Raw genomic sequence first — 18,410 nt, 5'->3', positions numbered from 1 at the left:
TCCTCTGAAGGTGATAATTCTGAAACAGGCCAAGTCCTAATTCCCCTTTGAGCTATATAACTCTTTCTCAGGAACAGAATTCCTTCCATGTGCGATTTAAGAATCACCCAGGAAATGGATGTAGCCTTCATACAGGAGATAACATTGATGTATGAACTCTTGTTCCTTTAGCAAGTTGACTAGTCGTCTCATTCTAAATTTCTAGAATTCTAGGTCCTGACACCTCACATTCTTTGCTATCTCCATAGACCACAGGCCATTTAGAGTCCTCCCAAATAATTTATGTACCAGAAAGGGGGAAAAAATAGGTTTTCTCTGTCTACTCTTCTTTTAGTATTTACTTATTTTTCCTAAAATTAAAAAAAAAAGTGTTTAACTCCATATTTATAAAACTGCCTGAAAAATAATGCTTATCATCTATTAATTATTTTCTGATGCATAAGGAGAAATTTGAAGTGTTGAGAACTTATAGTTTCTCCAAAATAACCACCAGGTCACTGAGTTGGTGTTATCTATCCTGCTCCCCGCACCCCTTTGGACATTTGTGATAAGTTAATTCTTTCTTGAAAGATTAGAAGAGCTCTCCTAGTTTTTCTTAAATGTAGGTAGGGTGGTTCTTCCTTAAGTATTTGTGGCATCAGAAGTCTTGTTTTTTGATTCATTGAACTTATAAATAAAAAAGGAGAATCAGTTCGTTGGTTTCCCTAGAATGTGAAAAAAAAAAAAGGAAGTGTGTTTGCAGATGTTATGCCTAAACATCACTGTGCTTATGTTTAGTTTTTTTTTTGTTGTTGTTGTTGTTTAATTTTAAAGCCTACATCTTCACTTTTTCATGTCAGGATGAGTAAAATTGATTCACAGTTTATTTAAGTAAAGAAGCTATTTTAAACCAAACTGTCCCCATTGAAAGAAAGGGGAGAACTTTTGCTGTCAGCTGCAGACATGGTTTTTCACCAAAATAATCTATTGTTGAACCAAAGTGAATTGGCAAACTTGCTTTTTTTTCTTTCTTTTTTTTTTAATCTTCATATGATTAAAGAAGAGAGCAAAAAGCAAGTATCTGGATAGTCAGAATCTACTGGAATTTTTTCCCTTGCTCTGGCAAGCCTGCTGTACTTGTAGGTGTATCTCAAATGGAACAGAATGTGTGAAAGCCATTTAAATGATTATTTGATAATTTATTAAAGACAAATGCTTCAAGCCACCGCACCCCTCCTACAGTTGATAAGTGATGCCACCTACTGTGAAAATATTTTATAAAACACTTACGTTTGGAATCAGTATCAAATAGTGATTTTAAAATAAAACATGTGTAGTTTTCTCTTGGCTCTTTCCAGTTTTGAGAGCAGACTGTCAGCTCCCTACCCATGAGTTTATGTCCCATCTTTTTTCCTCCCCCAGATACTACTCTACCCACAGGTTTGGCTTGACAGGTTTTATCTATTGGTTTCTAGCTAGGGATTAACTCAATATATTTGTATTCAATTTCTTTTTTGCATGATTAGTTGCACTTAGTGCTTAAAGTATCTGTTCGCTGTCATAGGTAAAGCAGATGCAATGTTTCCCCCCACTGTTTCTTTGTTTTGAAGGGGGAGGATTCTTAAGACGCCAGCCCTTCATGTGTATGGGTAACACAGTGCTGACTCTGGGACCAAGTTCAGGTGCCCCGGGCATTCTCTTGTGCAGGTGTGACTTTCTTGGCACCAGAGCAAGTCGGAAGCACCCTGTACCTTTATGATTTCACTGGCCAGTTCTCTGCTTTTGCTCTCGGTGAAATTGGTTTAAAAACAACAAAAATGACCCATTGAAAAGAGCTGCACAGTTGGCTTGGCACCTCTGAGCATTTCTCAAGCACAGGGTGATGTTCTTATAAGGCTGCAGCTTTTACAAGGTTGCCTCGTGCCTTTTTCTTCCTTTAACCCCACCTCCCGCCCTCCCTAGTCGTGCCTGCTTTGGTTCCCGCTAGCTTTCCTTGCAGCGCCGCTGCTTGGAGCACCTTGTGGAACTGCGGGCTGATGTAGGAGCTCTAACTCTGGGCAAATTCCCAGGGAGTCCTGAAGGTGCAGCATCTCAAAGATGATCTGAGCTTGACAGAAGTGGCACCTTTATTCAGAAGCCCTTGATGGAGCAGTAACCCTTAAAGAGGATGCTCAAGTGGCCGTGGAGCGTTCCAGAACTGAAAAGAGCAGGCTGCCCACCCCATGCAGGTTATATCTTGTAGTTGTTGTTTACTAGACAGTGGACACCTTAATGAGATGGGTCAGAGAACCCGTCACAGTTGATCCAACTTCCCGCCTTTCTTTTTTTTCCAAGTTTCAAAACTCTGTTGATGGCATTGACTAGAAAACAGTGGATAGAAAGAGACACAGCTGATTTGCATATTATACACGGACATCATGGAGCCCATATGATGAAATCTGGATAGATATGTGGATTTTGAAAACCTTTTTTTCTGACGGTATTCAACATTAAGTATACACTTCAGCAGTAATGGCTCTGAACCTATATGCTTTGCATTCATGAACACACACTATAGAGTGACACTTCAAGCTCTAGGTGAAGCCAAGATTTTCTGAATTATGTTTCATTGGGGAATTTTTACCTTTTTTCCCCCTGTTTATGACAGTCATTTCATCAGATTTTAAAAAGAGGTCAGGAACAGGTGAATGTAAAATAATACAAGTAAGCGGAGTGATTTCTGTGTTAATGATGATGCTTTTTTTTTCAATTAAAAAGTTCTGATATTTGAAAACTGCTCTGGACTTTGAAACACACTTAACCAATAATTAATCAGAAGGAAAGAATTCGGTGCTCCTTGATTATGTACAAATGATTATGGCTACCTGTCTGTAAGAAGTCAGAGAAACTGACCTAATGGCTCAAATTATGGGGGAAACCTAAGGTTTGTTTGCTTAATTTCCCCCTACTATTCCAGTAAATACAAAGAATTAGCACTTACATTATTTAGAAGTGCACTTGACTCCTGTCCACAACAGGCCAACTTTTCTCCTTTATAAAATCCAGGTCTGCTTATTAAACCAATAACCTTTAATGAATGAAATATCAAAAACAACAACAAGGGAAAAAAAACCCATGATAAAAGCACTTTACTATGGAGCCCTCTGACAGCACATCTTCAACATCTTTTGTGTTTCCACATATTAAGCGACTTTATGGACTTTTGCTGTGGCATTGCCCTTCAACTAGAAAGCTTTTTCCATTTTGTACCATAAAGAATATTATTTTTCTGCCAGCCAATTTTCTCTGTTAGTCACTAATTGGCTACATAAATCTCGGGTGTTGAGAATGAGGAATGTTTCAGTGTCATAGAGTGTAATCTTCACCCTTATTTACCAATTCATTAAGATTCATTGATGCAGGATCGGTGAGAGGAAATGACAACATAAATCAGACCTCCAACATAATGACCCTAATCAGTTGGGAATTGCTGGAAATGTCATGATGAACTATGTCCTTGTGTTAGTGCCACTGTACATTGTCATTGCGCTGCTTTATGAGTGGGACGCATCTTCCTGACACTGACTGTATTTAACGAAAAAAGAGTTGTTAAAAACCTGATTCCATTAAAGCTATGAGATCTATACAAGGTCCTGTGGTATTTAGCCTCGTGCCCTTTACCTTCATTGTAACTGCTTAATGGAGCTGCAGTTTAATGCACATTTAGAGTACACCTGAGTAAAAACTCCCCAGAAAAAAAAAGCAAGTTGATTTATAGCTTGTCATGTCTTTATTTAACCCAATAATTTCGATGTGTGTATGGAGAATCAGAAAATGGTGAGTTCTCCACTTAGGTACCAAATCTCTTGGCACTAAGCTGAGGGGGCATGCCAGGGACCTGGAACCCCCGCAGTATCCACTCCTTCAGCAATGCAGGCCATGAAAACCTCTCTCTCCACAGGTTTGCTGATGGTAAGCGCTGGTCATTCCTAGAATAATGTGTCAATTCGAAATTAGCAATAGAATTTGACAGGGGCTCCTGTAAAGAGGTTTCTGGATCCCCTCCCATCCCCAAAGGTATTGATTTTATTCCACCACGTTCTTGGAATCGGTTCCTGGAAGATCGGGGGTTGCCCATTTCGCATACATTCTTCTGTTTAATGCAGGTTATTCATTTAGGTATAACGAATTAATCAGGTGACAGTGTGGGGCCAGCCCGGCAGGCCATCCTCCCTCTCGTGTACTTACTGCTTATTAAAAAATCTCACCATTGAACAGCTGGTAAACACTTTTCAGGATGTGAAGACTGAAAATCGTCACTTGATCCTCCTTTGGTTCTTTCTTTCTTTCTTTCTTTCTTTTTTTTTAAACATTGAGCATGATGGTAACCATTTTTTATTTATCTGAAAAAAAAATCTTTAATCTATGGTATAAGGCTGAGAAAGACCTGTAAGAGAACAAGACAAGTTTACCTAATCTTGACAGCTCTGGGTGTAATCTCACTCTGCTTGTGACAAGTCAGACTCTAAGATTTATAACTCCTTAATCAAATGTCTAGAAGTCTCAGGAAATGTTATCATAGGACTTCCTTTCACATGACTTACTAAGAACTCAATAGACCGTTAGATAAGCTCTAGACTCAGCCGGACCTTAGAATAATTCAAATTGACTAACAGTTCTTTTGGGTTTTTTGGTTGTGGGGAGGGAATGTTTTCCATCTGTTTCGATGAGGGTGGGTTGACAGCCCCATTCTAGCCGGGGGCTCTGTTGCTCCCAATAGAAAGAAGCTGTAATTTTTCCTGCCCTGGGGTCTTCAAGTCCAGCAGGATCTCTGTTCTGAATCTCAGAGCCGTGTGGTGGGGGGATGCTGAGTGTGCTCAGGCCGCCTGCTCTTGTTGGGGGCGGTGATGTGCTTCCTGTGCGGCCGACAGGGCACCCCCAGGCCCTGGGTCGGCAGTGAGGAGGGGACTGCAGTGGGTCAGGAGCCACCCGAGTGTCAGTAGAGGGATGACTCAGAGCGTGTGAACCACTGCATTCTAGAACCACACCAGCCTTCTCATGTGGTCCAAGGGGCCCCCGGCACCACCAATACCACGAAGACCAGAATGACTCTCCCCTCCCACAGCCCAACCAGACACGTCGTGCTCACTCTGCCCTGTCATTAGAGGGGACTGTCAGCTGTGGGCTGACATCCTGCGTGCCTTGGCTCTTACCCCGGCTGACCAGCGTGGCCGTGCACTGTCCCTCTTACTGGCTGGTGACAGCTCACTTAATGCATACACACTGAGAGCTGGCCAGGTGGTGATGGGGGAGAGAGGGAGGGAGTGGGGAGGGAGGAGAGAGGGAGAAATTCTGAGACTGACAGAGGGGGAAAGAAACTGAGACTAACAAAAAGGCAAATCGAAAGATTCTGAGAAGTAGAGAGTGAGCAAGTGACTGAGAGAGAAAGACAGGCTGTGACAGATGACAGAGAGAGACAGGGATGGTGAGAGAAAGAGAACAGAGAGAAAGAGACTGACTCTTGAGTAGAGGAGGAGAAGGAGAAAGATATGGAGGGAAGGAGGAAGAGGGAACTCCAGGGTGGACATGACATCACCTTTGCCTGGTAGAGGCCACTGCCCAGGTGAGGGCTGTTTCTTGGGCTGGCTGCAGGATGCAATGGGTAGTGAGGTTGATCAGGACCTCCCTGGGCCTGATGAGGAAGCACAAACCGTAAAGGCAGTACGTGATGTCAGCATCTTCCATCAGGCTTCCAGGAGGCATCTGGGCTTTGAGGAATCCAGCTTTGCCTGCTAGAAAAATCTAGAGATTGTTACCGATCCAGACCTTGTGAGGCCAAGTTAGGTACCCTGGTTCCTAAGGAGAGATAGATTAGTTAGCTCTGGTAAATGGAAAGATTAAAATCCATGTAATTTAAACTTCTCCTCCCCAGAGGAGTCCAGCATCACAGGACTACCAAAAAGGTGCCCATGTCCTTTCACGTGTCAGGGCAAGTTCCTGTAAAAGCAGTAATAGTGACACAAATGTGTTTCTGCCCCTTTCTCTACAGTTTTTTTTTTTTTTAACTTAGACTCATTCAGTTTTAATCTGTAATGCCACCATTTGTTTCTGGAAGATGGAAGTTTTTTGTGACTCTCCTGTGTTTCAAGTAAGTATTGCCTGAATGTCTGAAGACATGAATTTTCTTAGTTCACCTTGTACCCCTGTGGTTGGCACCCCTTTCCTGTATCTGTTCTTGATCTGCATTGTTCTCCTCACTTCCTGTTTCTTTCCAGAGATGTGATTGGGTTTCTGTTTGCAACCCTCTGGTTTGAAAGGTTTCCTCCAGCCCTGCTGTTTGGAAGTGGGGGAGCAGGGGATAGGGGTGGGGACATCCCAAAGGCTGGATTGGAGAAGCAAGTGGGCAGAGAATTGGAAGTAAGGGGTGGAAGATAACTACGGCTGGTAAAGAAATTTTTTTTTACAGTGACAAGACTGTGTAACAGACAAAATACCTTCAAAATATGCAAATCTGTGTTTATCTCAGAGAATTCTACAGGGAACAAATCTGTAGCATTAGCAATTATGACTTAACTCAGAAGTACCCCCCAACCCATAATACTTATAAACATCAATATGGCTTAGAGCTTTATGTTAAAATGTTTTTCTCCTATTTCTTTTAAGACTTATTTGTTTAACATGCTTTTATTATCCTAGATGATGTGATTTGGGAAGAAAGCATTAATTCTCTTATCAGCTCTGTTTCCTTCCCAGTTGTTCAGAGAGTTGAGCTATCCTAATAATTTATGAAATAAGAGGTGTTCGTTGGAGAGCTCACGGCCCATCAGATTGAGCCGCTTCCGAACCGCGGCTACCTAGGCAAAGGGGATTGACAGCTTAGTGTTCATGCGGCAAATTATTGGGATAACATGGCAAGCAACAGAATCCTCCGCCTTCACACACTGCCGCTTCCCAGCTACTGCCTTTGAATCGTCTGAATTTTTGAGAAACAAGATGCCTTAGCTCTTCATTCCATGCTGTTTGTTCAGTCTGACTTGGGTGAATGTTATACCTCGAGTGATGATTTTTGGAAGGTAGCTGGTATTTATTATCGGTTTAACAAGTAAATGTGTATTCTGTCATTCATCCATTCACTTGCGTATCCATTCATTCACTCAAGTGATGTTGACTGACTGTCTCTAATGGGCCAGGTGCTGGCAGATCTGGGCACCCTTGTAGCTGAGTATTCATAACTCTTAAACATAGTGCTGATGTAATCATGTTAAAATAATGTCAGCTACAACCTTGTCGAGACGACCAGTCTGTGGGGTGTCCTTGGGGTACACTGTTGATCTGTGATTGTTTTTTAACGAGCTTGATGATAAATTAGATGCTGGTAGCTCACATAGGACCACTGGATGAGGAAATGATTCTGTCCCATCACTGACTCATTTATTCAGCAAATGTTTGCTGGGTGCTACTGTGTGTCACTATGCCAGGTGCTGGATCCCCTCCCTTTGACTTCCTGGAAGATTCTAGAAGCTTGTCTGAACCTCCGTGTTTTTTGCTATGTGTATTGTACTCGGGCACTTCAGATCCTCTGTTTGATCACAGCCTTCCCCTCCCTTGCTTTGATGGTACTTTTCTTCTCCATCCTTTTTCTGCTTCTCTCTCCTAGCCGAGAACTGATGACTAGCCATTTCAGCAGTACACTCGCTAATTTCTCTCTCCCTGATCCCTTCTTCCTCCACTGCTTTAGGCCTTGATAAGTCCCAGCTCCATTTTTCATGGAGCCCTCTGCTTTTCCTAAGCTAATGAGTCCTGCTGGTGGTTCCCTCAAAACCAGGTGGAGTACACAGCTCTGCACTCTGGCCTCAACTAAGCAAGCCCTCCTGGGCTCATCAGTCTCAGTGTTTGTGGTTTTAGATTCCTCTCCTTTACCACACTGACACTATGGGAACTTGCCCCCTATGCTTGAGGCTCTACCGTACCTTCATTTGATCTCTGCAGATGTTTTAATTCCTCTTTTGCTATAAAAATGGTGGCCATGTGACTCGTTGAACTTCCCGTCTCTAAGCTCAGAATCCTCAACCTTCTACTCTTTGATCATCTTCTTAGTCTGCAAGAGGGAAAGACTTCTCAGCTTATAGAGCAGCTGCCGTGTTCCAGGCAGTGAGACTGCTTGCCCGTGCCTAGATTCCACGTCCTTCCATTGGTCGTGACCTCATTCATTCATTCATTCATTCAGCAAACCTTTGCTGAGTGATTGCAAAGTATCCAGCACTATTAGACTTGTGTGAAACAATAGATTCTCTTGGCCTTGTGGGAGGAAAGGTTTAATCTTTATCATATTGAAATTTGCCAACAAACCTTTGGCCAACATAAAATGGAAGTAAATCTGGAGTACCTAGGGTGAAGTATCGTCTATCTAAAGGTAACATTTGATCTGGGTTTCAAAGCATTCATAGGAGTTTATTAATTAAAGTCATAGGAAAGGGGCATCTGAGAGGGAGAGAACAGCATAGGTAGTGATATGAGAGAGCAAAGCCTGTTTGGAAAATAGCAAATAACCGGGAGTAGTATGGATTAGTGGATGTAGATAGTAGGAGAGAAGTCTAGAAAGTTACCCAAGGGCCCTGTTACTTCAGACAGAGGAATTAAGGTTAGCCTTTGAGGGCAGGAGCTTTGGGAGGTTTAATTTAACCGGTTTGGCTTTTGTTTTGAAGGTTCCTTGTGTATTGCAGGAGAGAACTGATGAGGGCTGGCTGGCCGTGGTGATGAAAATAATGGCGATAAATTGGATGGCTATAGAAGACTAAAAATGACCAGGTCTTGGTGGTCAACTGAATGTCAAAGGAGATGACTGTGATACTTTCCTGGTTAGGAAAAGTAGCAACTTTGAGGAAAAAGTGTTTGATTTTGGACACGTTGAGTTTTAGGAAATCAGATAAACTTTGAGTGGTGTGAATAACCAATAAAGGAGCGAAGTAGTTCGAGGTGATCCAGTCTGGAGTAACCACTGGTTACTGGTAGGGGTGATGCGTGTATGGAGGGCACAGGGAAACCTTAAGGAACACCAACACTGAATGCCTGGGTGGAGATAGTGAAGTCTCCAGAAAATGAAAAAGACCAAGTAGGTGACTTGTTACAGATTTAGCCAACAGACCAGAGGATGTGCTGTGGTGTCAGGGAAGGTATGGGAGAGGTTTCAAAGTGTGCTCTTAAGTGACAGGTGTGACAGGGAACCTCTGAGATGCTGAACTGAGCTGTGTTCCTAGGTGTGTCCTGGCACCGCATTCTCTTCTTCCCCTGGCCTGCCTGTTGTACGTGCTGATTCCAGGGTTCTGCCCCAGCCTTCCTGCCCGGGATCTGGGTAAAGTACTGGATTCTAATTGTCTTTAGAGTTTAGGAACTATTAGCCTAGCCTAGGGAATTGAGAATCCACAGTGCAAAGAGTTGCAAGCAGGATATAAACACAGGGAGACAGCATCCTTTCAAGACACTTAACTGAGCATGGGAAAGAGGCTGAAGGGTGGGCACCAGAGGAGCAAAAGGATAACCTGGAAATGACTAGGGGGCAGAATATGTTCAATGTGTTTAGAGGCTGAAATGAGGAAGTCAGTTGAGAGAAGAGCTGGTGTTAGAGGGATGATCATTGATAGAGGGCATGGGTTTAAGAGTGAAGGCAGAAGGTCAACAACCTGTTGCTCTCAGGAGGGAAGGAGGCAAGGGCAAGGGAATGAAAGTATTTGATGTTGGGTGGGGGAATTCCCTTCTGCCTTTGCCATCATCTTATCATCCTCAACTTCTCTAAACTACGTGAAACCACCAACCACCCCTTCCTTCTTGAAACTCCCATCTGACTTCTATGTCACTCTCTAGGACTCTGCTCCTCACTGTCCCTCTCTGGTGGACAGAGATTGGGTGACTTCGATGTTCAGGTGTTTGTCTACCAGCTTGGTATATGTACATTAATACTCCCTGAGCTTCAGTATTTTAGTCTAAAAATTGGGGGTTAATATGTACCTCACAGCATAGTTGTGAGGACAAAAACTTAGTACTCAGTAAATGTCACCCTTCCTGTTTCCTACATAGAGGAATTGACAATGGTTTGTCTGGAGGGGGGGTCCCACCCATTGTCTCTCCATCTTACCCAGTCCCTTTGAAGTGTCACCTATGTACTCATGACTCCCCCAACCCAGCTCTTGTTTTCACTTCTGCTTTTCTCCAGAGAACACTTCTTTCCCTCACTTGGCTATTTGCACAAGAACATCATTATCCTCCTGATCACCTGGGCTGGAAATCCAAGAAACTTACTCGTGCCCCCTCAGTTCTTCCATTCAGACAGCTGTGAGATCTTTGGTCCTAGCTACACAACATCTCCTTCATTCATTCATTCATTCATCTGTCTGACAGTGAATTATTTATTGTGCTGTTAGGAACAAGACATGGCCCCTGGCTTAAACATTCAGAAAATGAGGATCCGATGTAGTGATTGCAAGAGTTCAGTATAAAACTTGATGTGACCCTGTGGACTAGCATTCAGTCCCAGACTTGGTGGTGGGAATGGGCTGTAAAAGCTTCTTAGATTGAGCTGAGTTTGGAGGTTTCCATAGGACATAGCTCCATGAAGATTCACAGCAGAGACGTAGCAGTAGAGTGAGCACACTGCAGATGTGCACAGGCATCAGAGGCCACAGTGTTGATGAGGGAGGAGAGGTGGAGAGAGAGAGGGAGAGAGAAGCACGCTGGTCCAGCCAGATCGCCGAGGGCTGGGTACCTCGCCCAGTGCTGGGCAATAGAAATAAAGCGAGAGCCCCACAAGGAATTTACCGTTTTCTGATAGCTGCATTAACAAAGTGAAAAGAATCAGGTATATATTATAATAGTATTTCACTCATTCCAATTCAAAATATCATCATTCCAACATGTAGCCAATATCAAAATTTTATGAAAGACACATTCTGCATTCTTTTCTTACATGCTAAAAAATCATCTCAGTTTGGATATTAAAATTTCATCAGTAGTACTTCATCTGTACTTAAATTTCATGAGTTTCATGAAATTTAACAGTTGAGAAAGTAGACGCCTGTACCCAAGTTGTTCAGCACATAATCAGAAGTTTTCCAGTCACTGAGTGGAGTATCAGTTTTTAAATTTAAACGAGTTTGCCTTACAATTTCACATAAATCATGAATTCAGCTCTGCAGTCACTCTAGTGGCATTTGAATTGCTCAGTAGCCTCGTGTGGCCAGTGACTTTCATGTTGGAGAGAGCAAGCCTAGAGGTTTGGGAATTCACACTTGAGGCAGTAGGGAGCCATTGAAGGAGGAGCCATTGAAGCAAAGGAGGTGACGTGATCACACGTGCTGCGGTGTGGCCAGATGGGGAGATGTATTCATTCCCGTTCAGAGTGATAAAGTGATGGGGGTGCACTCCAAGGCAAGGGTGTGGAGAAGCAGATATTATTTAAATAGGAGGGGGAGCTCAAGCCCTAATCCCACTCCATCCCAGGCATATTATTTTTTGAAGATTCGATGCACTTATCTGTAAAATGGTATACGACCATCTATACTTGCCGTCACAGTGGGAGTTGCCCTAAGGATCAAGTGAGAAGATGAAAATAATAATGAAAACTTGTATTTATTAATGAATGAATATGAGGCAGAGTTGATGGGAATTGGTAGATGGGAGATAAAAGAGGAGGAGGATCAGGCCTGATTTGGAAATTGACCCCTTTGTGAAAACTCCTGGCTTGGGGTTTGGGTGAAGGGAGAAAGAGATGACCTCAGTTTGAGGTGAAGTTGAGATCCTTTTAGGACATCAAAGTAGAACTGTCCAGAAGGTTGTAGCAGTTGGGATCTAGCGCTCTAGAAGGATATGTTGGTTGGTGGAAATGATTCAGGAGTCACCGGATGTAGGCAGGCCTGAAGCGAAGCCATGGGAAGGAATAAGGTCTTCCAGGGATGTGCTTTAGAGGAGGGATCAGCAAACTGCAGCTCTGTGGGCCAAATCTTGCTGTCACTGTCTTACAAATAAAGTTTTATTGGCACTCAGTCATGTTAATATATTAATCATGTAATGCATTAACATTTGTTAATATATTCTTTCAGGTTGCATTTATGCTACAAGGGAGCTACAACTCCGCGTGGTTGGGGCAGAGACCGTGTGGCCTGCAAAGTGGAAAATACTTACTCTCTGGCCCTTTCCAGAAAAAAAATCTGTCAACCCTTGCTTTAGAGTTTGGGAGTCCTAAGGATGGAACTCTAGGCGAGGTGAATGAGTAGGGGAAGCTAAGCTCATTAATAGGAGTGAACAGGAACCACCAGATATGTAGGCAGAAATCATGATGAGCGGGAAAACAAACAGGCAGAGATTTTTTTTTTTCTACAGAGAGAGAGAGAGTGTGTGTGAATGACAGTGTCATGTGTTGTCAAGAGGTCAAGTAAGGATTGAAAAGTGTAAGTTGAATTTACCAACTCCTAGCTCGTTAGCCATTGTGGTAGGAATATTTTTGGCGGAGAGGCAGGGCAGAAGCTGGCTTCTAGAGGACCCGGTGGGAGGGAAAAGGGGGAGGCAATGAGGTCTAGTTGTCTCAGTCAGCTGGCAGTACAGGGGAAGGGCACTGGAGGGAGTTCCAAGAGATGCTTGAGGTTGAAGATGCCTATTTTAAGATTGGCGTGCGTATTTGTCAGGAGAGGGAGTGTTTAGAGGTATGAGCTGGGGAGAGAGACATGATGGAGCAGGTGCTCAGGAGTCGGAGGGAGGAAAGGGAGAGAGCCCCCAACCCCCTTTTTATTCCCAGCCTTACTGCCTCTGTCAGTACTGGACCAAAGCTTCCTAATTTGCCCCCTGGTCTCCTGGCTTAAGCCCCATCCTGAGTACTTCCATCACATTTCTCTTTCTAAAATGTTCCTTGGATCCCAGCCCTTCCCTGCTCCCAGCTCAGTGAAGGTTCCATCTCCAGTCTTCCCTTCCAGGCTTGGCCATTTCTCTTTCGAGGCATCCCTCCTCCTATTTCCTTAAGAGCGCACCCACCCTCAGCCTCCTCATTCCTACCCTCATGAAATACAGTACTCCGTTCAAAGGGCAGGGCGTCCCCTAGGTCTGGAGTAACCTGACCCATCAAAGATGCCCAGTTCAGTAGTATTTATGAAGTATAAACGCAAGCAAAAATCACAGGTCATTAACATTTTAATGCATATTATAAATTTATTATTGAAAATAAAATAGGACTCGTTCCTTTGCATAAAACAATGCAAATTCCATGGAACAGTTTTCTTAACCATGACACTACTGACATGAGGGACTGAATCATCTTTGTTGTGGGAGCTGAGCTGAGCGTTGTAGGATTTTAGCAACGTACATCCCTGGCTTCCCAGCAGCACCCCTTCTTCCCATTTGTGACAATCAAAAATGTCCCCAGATATCGCCAAATGTCCCCTGGGTAGGGGTAGGGGGGCACAGTCACCTCCTGTTGAGGACCACTGCCATAGGGGGACAGTGTCAGGCAGATTTCTTTCCCCTGATGTTTTCTGTTATTCCAGACATACTCTTTTCCCACATACTTTGCATTTTTAATAGTTGGACCCAAGGGAAATTATCCTAAAGATAAATCTTATTCCAGGCAGTAATAAATGGAAATCACCCGTTGTTGACTGCTTACCAAGGTAATAGTGACTCTAACCTAGTCCATCTAACAATAGAGAGACTTATAAAAATCAAAATAGATGCTCCAGTGTATGAGCTGATGGTTGTATCACTCAGCTACTGTACATTAAGATCTGGCGGTCTTAAGAGAAACCGCATTTTCTGTACTATACCTGCCCCAACTTCCCTGTCTATTCTGGTCAGTTCTTCTGTTGTGTATTCTTCGATTGGGGGCATTCTGATAACAGTGAGGTCAGAATTCTCCCATCAGAAATACCCACCTGTTGGAAGGAAGCCAGTTTTGGGAAGTGAACCAAAAACTCTTAACGTACATATGTGTAGAGCTGTTATATCATAGTTAAGTTTTAATTTAAATTTCATGAAGAAGGCTATTTTAAGGAATGCCAAACACACCCAGTTGTGAGGTTAAGACAGACTCCTGTTCAGTGAGGTGAAGCAAAGCGGCCCTGCTCCCAGGCCAGGTGTCCCTGTGGTGGGGATTTGGCTCCCCGATTCCTGTTCAGTTCAGTATTCCCACCGTATAGACACGTGCTAAGTGCACAAGTCATTAACCACTCGTGTCCATGCTGTGAGGTGCAGGTTGCTAACCCTATCTGTAATTACTAACGTGTGCTTTCTTGACTTTTACAAATCACATATGCAGAGCAGAAACAGTGCCAAAAAGCCAATTAAAGATTTTTCTTGAGGTCTCGAGGCTTTAAAGTGATAATCCAAAGACTGCTTAAAACAAGGCTGGTTTACTGTACCACCCTCTGCATGTTTCCTATTAACCACAACTTAGTAAACAAGAGCTAATTCTTAACAGTAACTTGGAAAGTGAATGTGGTTCTCTAAGCTGTCATTCGAAGAAATGTTGCCTTTATCGATGTTATTTATACTCCTCATACAGCCACGGAAGAGCAGGGTACGTTTCTAAAAAGCATTTCACTGAGAACACAGTCCCATTTCAGGCTCACTTTATGATGGCGAGAAGAGTATTCTGCGCTTGGGATTTTTTTTTAGTCACTTCCCAAAGGTCTGGGTTTTATGCGCTACACATAATCACTGTGATTTATTGAGCACCTACTGCATACTAGGCACTTTACACATGTCAGCTTTGTGTGCTCTCAGAGCCCTGTGCATCTTTCATTGTGACACTTCTCGGTTCTAATCTCCACTGATTGTATGACTGATGAATGTGTGTCTTCCCCGTTAGACAGTCAACCTCCATGTCGGTGGATCTCTGTTGATTTTTGTTCCCCACTGTTGCCCTAACAGTTAGTACAGGACCTGATGCATATTAAGCACAGGATAAATATTGCTCTGAAGGATGAGTGACTCCAGATGCAGAATGGTGTGATTTTAGAGATGAGGAAATAGAAAGATGGAATGGTTGGGGGCTTGTTGAAACCTCACAGTTGGCAGAGTCGGGGATCAGATTCAAGTTTGGTCCAGTGGCGGCTCTCTGGCCACCACACCTGCCTTCTCAAACTTTAATATGAATCACCTGGGGGGGTTCTGTGAAAGTGCAAGTTCTTATTCAGTAGGTCCTAGAAGGACCCAAGAAGGTGCACTTCTAATAGGCTCCCAGGTGATACCCCTGCTACTCTCCATAGAGCTGAGCTTTGCGTGCTGGAAGTCTGCACTACAGTTGCAGTGTAAAACATGATAATTTCCTTATCTGTTGGAGACATATGTCGTTCTATCTGGAAATCCTTGCCATAGGACAGAGTCTTTGCACTTATACTGGTCTCCTAAGGAAAAGGCCACAGGGATCAGCCCTTGGGGAAATACACTGGCCCCTTCCATCACTTGATTATCCATGGGTTGTGATCTTTGATGAGTCCAGTGTTAATGATGCTGATGGGCCCTGTTGTTTCCATTAAAAGTCTCATACTCAGTACCAGGTGTTGTTTCTGTTCTCAAGATGTCCAGTACCCTCACTCTTCACACTTACCATGGAAATGCCAAGGAGTAGCAATGCCCTTTGAAAGTTTCTTTGGATACTTAGTTGATGAAGGAGTCCTGTTGAGAATCTGTAGTCTCCAGACATCAGGTGGTCCCACCATCAACTCTGTAGCCATCCAGTGGCCCCAACACCCAGTGTGTGAAGAGAGGCTGCCAACAACAACCCTGCCCAATCTACCCAAGCTCTCTGCTTCTTGTTGGCATGTCTGGGACAGTTGGCATGTCTGGGACTAAATATTTCCTCTGGCTCAGGACTTCCCCCCTTGCTCTTGAGAAATAAGTGAAGTTAACCTTTTCACTAGTTAGAATGGGCAGGAACGGGGTGTGGTTCAAGGTCTAGGTGCTTATCTTAACCATTTGACACCACATGGGGAGCATATCTCCAAGAAGGGGCCCCTCAGCCAGAGCTGTGATTACTTAGCACAGAGCTGCCTGATGCCCAGTCCAGCTCTACTGTGTCACCAGCCTCTGACTGTTTCACAGTTTCTGAATTCAGCCCTTGATACCTGTAGGATGCTACCGGGGTTCTTGGCTGGGAAGAATAGAGACTCAGCCTTAAGTCATCTATACCAGATCTATTCATAATCTTTGTGCATTCTAATTGTGTAGTATTAAAAAGTTGAAGAGGTGCTTTGAAAAAGATGGGTTTTTAGCTCTGTATTTTGAAAAACTCTTTCAGATACTCCTTCCTTTATAATATTTAGCTGTGCTAAATGGTCGCAAAGGGGTAGTTTAATGAGATGAGGACTTACAAGGTAAGGGCGTCACTGTATTATTGAAATCATAGTGAAAGTAAATTGGCAGATGCCTGTAGTTCATCCTGAAGTCGCTCATTGAAGAGCTTGCTTTATTTCTCTTTGCGTAGCCAGACAGGCCACAGGAATTACAGGTGATAAATGAGGAATACGCTACCAATGGAATTTTCTTAAAGCACACGATGTTTTCGTCACATCTTTTCTATCTTATGACAATTAGGGTTTCCCTCTTTCATATTTATTTTTCATTTGCTTGACAGTGTTACTAATTTTAATCTCTATAAACTATATGCTTCTGGATTAATCAGCTTCTCAAAAGTAGTGATTAAAGTGTACAGATGTGTCCAGCCACAAAAAAGAAAAGACAGCTTACCTCTCACTTTTATATATGTCTGATTCCCATTTTGTAATGCCTTAGCATCATGGTCATTGTTCCCATTAAAAAAAAAATACCGTATTTTGTGAAATGATACAATCTATGAGGCATTTCCCATTATGAAGACGCCATGTCTTTAAATTATAGCAATTTCTTAAGATTTTAAGGCAAAATGGGCTCTTAGAAGTGTGATTAATAGCAGGGAATGAGGCTAATGCTGGGTCGTCAGTGGCACTCCATTACAAAAAAGGTTGGGCTAATAAAAGCATCCATCTTTTTGACCAATAAAGCATTTGAATGATATGCTTATAGTTTTTATCATATAGTAGTTACTTGGTAATGAATAAACTCTGAACTTGCACCGAAGAAAGGCAGCTCTGCTTAAGTGGTTGTTGCATTTGTGTTTGATGGTGTGAGAAAAGACAGTCCTGTGAGGGAGGCTTATGTTAGAGCTGCCAGTTGGATTTTTAGGTTGTCTCCTACAAGCATACTCCCCATGGCCCAGGAGTCCCATTCAGTTTAGCGGCCAAAGGAGAGAGTCTACCCAGTTGATTCTTTCTCTAGCAGTGTTAAGTGTATGCAGTAGGCTCTCTATAAGTGCTTTGTGAGTTGCCTTGTTAGGAGTACCTTGGTTAGGTGTCAGGGATGTAGCCTGGTCCCCACGTGGGTATCTTAAGTCTCCTGCAGCTCAGTGCCCCAAGATGTAAGCTTGTACCACTTACTGGTGTGTTGGAAGAGGATTTTTAGATGGTTCATAAATCATTCACCAATTCTCATTATTGTGATTTGATGTTGAAGCAATTCCACTTTCAGTCTGTTTTAATCCTTCTGATAAAGCCAAGGAGAAAGTCTCCATTTGGCACTAGTATGTCTTTAATCTCTCTCTTCCCCTTGTAAGCTCATTATTGAACAAAGAAAGAACATGGCTTCCACTCAGAGCCTTTGTGGACAACAGGCTCCAGCTAGAATGTAAGAACATTGGCTGGGTTGTGTTACATTTATTAGAAAGTCTTTCTCTCCTGCAAAGGGTTCCATACTGGCTTTCTATTTGACAGAGTGATATGAAATTTTCCTTGCAATAGATTTATGTTTGTCAAAAGTGAATAAATTTTAAAAATTACACTGGAGATGTAGATGAAGATGGGAAAAAGGAAGTATAAGTGAATGCTTGAGGCTTGGAAACTGGCTCCAGGGGCCACTCAGATGGCATGACCATTCTAAGAATCACCGGATTTGTAAGATGTTCATCCCAGAGAAGAGTTGTAGGAAAAAAAAAATCAGTCCTTTCCAACCTTGGGTTTTCCCAGAGCTTCCTCTGGACTATTTTCAGTTTTTAAAATAGTTTATCAAAGAGATTATATGAAAGACTCCTTAATAAATGCATTCTCTCTTCCTCTTTCATTAATTTTTTTTTTTTTTTTTTAGTAAATAAAGCTTCACACATTTGGGGTCTATGGGGAACAAAATAAATAAACTCGACACGTGCAGGTCATAGTAAAAGTGGACTAGGACAGGTCTACCACCATACCTGGGGTTGAGGGAAGAGGCACGTTATTTATCCTACTCACAGTAAGGAATCAGTAGCATCATCTTCGAGTACAAGTGAGCCCCCATTTGGGTAGTGATTATGTGCCTTAGGATAGCATGGCTTAGAAAACTGTGCTCAGTGATTGGCCTTTACCAAGGGAAATGGTTACAACTCTTTGGATTATCGTTTACAATTG

At 42.9% G+C, this 18,410-nt stretch overlaps 1 protein-coding gene across 13 annotated transcripts in view; it reads left to right on the top strand.

The window, feature by feature from the left end:
* Positions 1 to 18,410, top strand: part of FOXP1 (forkhead box P1) — a 560,221-nt gene that overhangs the window by 306,760 nt on the left and 235,051 nt on the right. The window lies entirely within an intron of this gene.

The sequence above is a fragment of the Vicugna pacos genome, chromosome 17, assembly GCF_048564905.1.
Source record: "Vicugna pacos chromosome 17, VicPac4, whole genome shotgun sequence".
NCBI lineage: Eukaryota > Metazoa > Chordata > Mammalia > Artiodactyla > Camelidae > Vicugna > Vicugna pacos.
The sequence above is the reverse complement of the archived record's forward strand: the minus strand, read 5'-3'. Positions and strand labels throughout refer to the sequence as shown.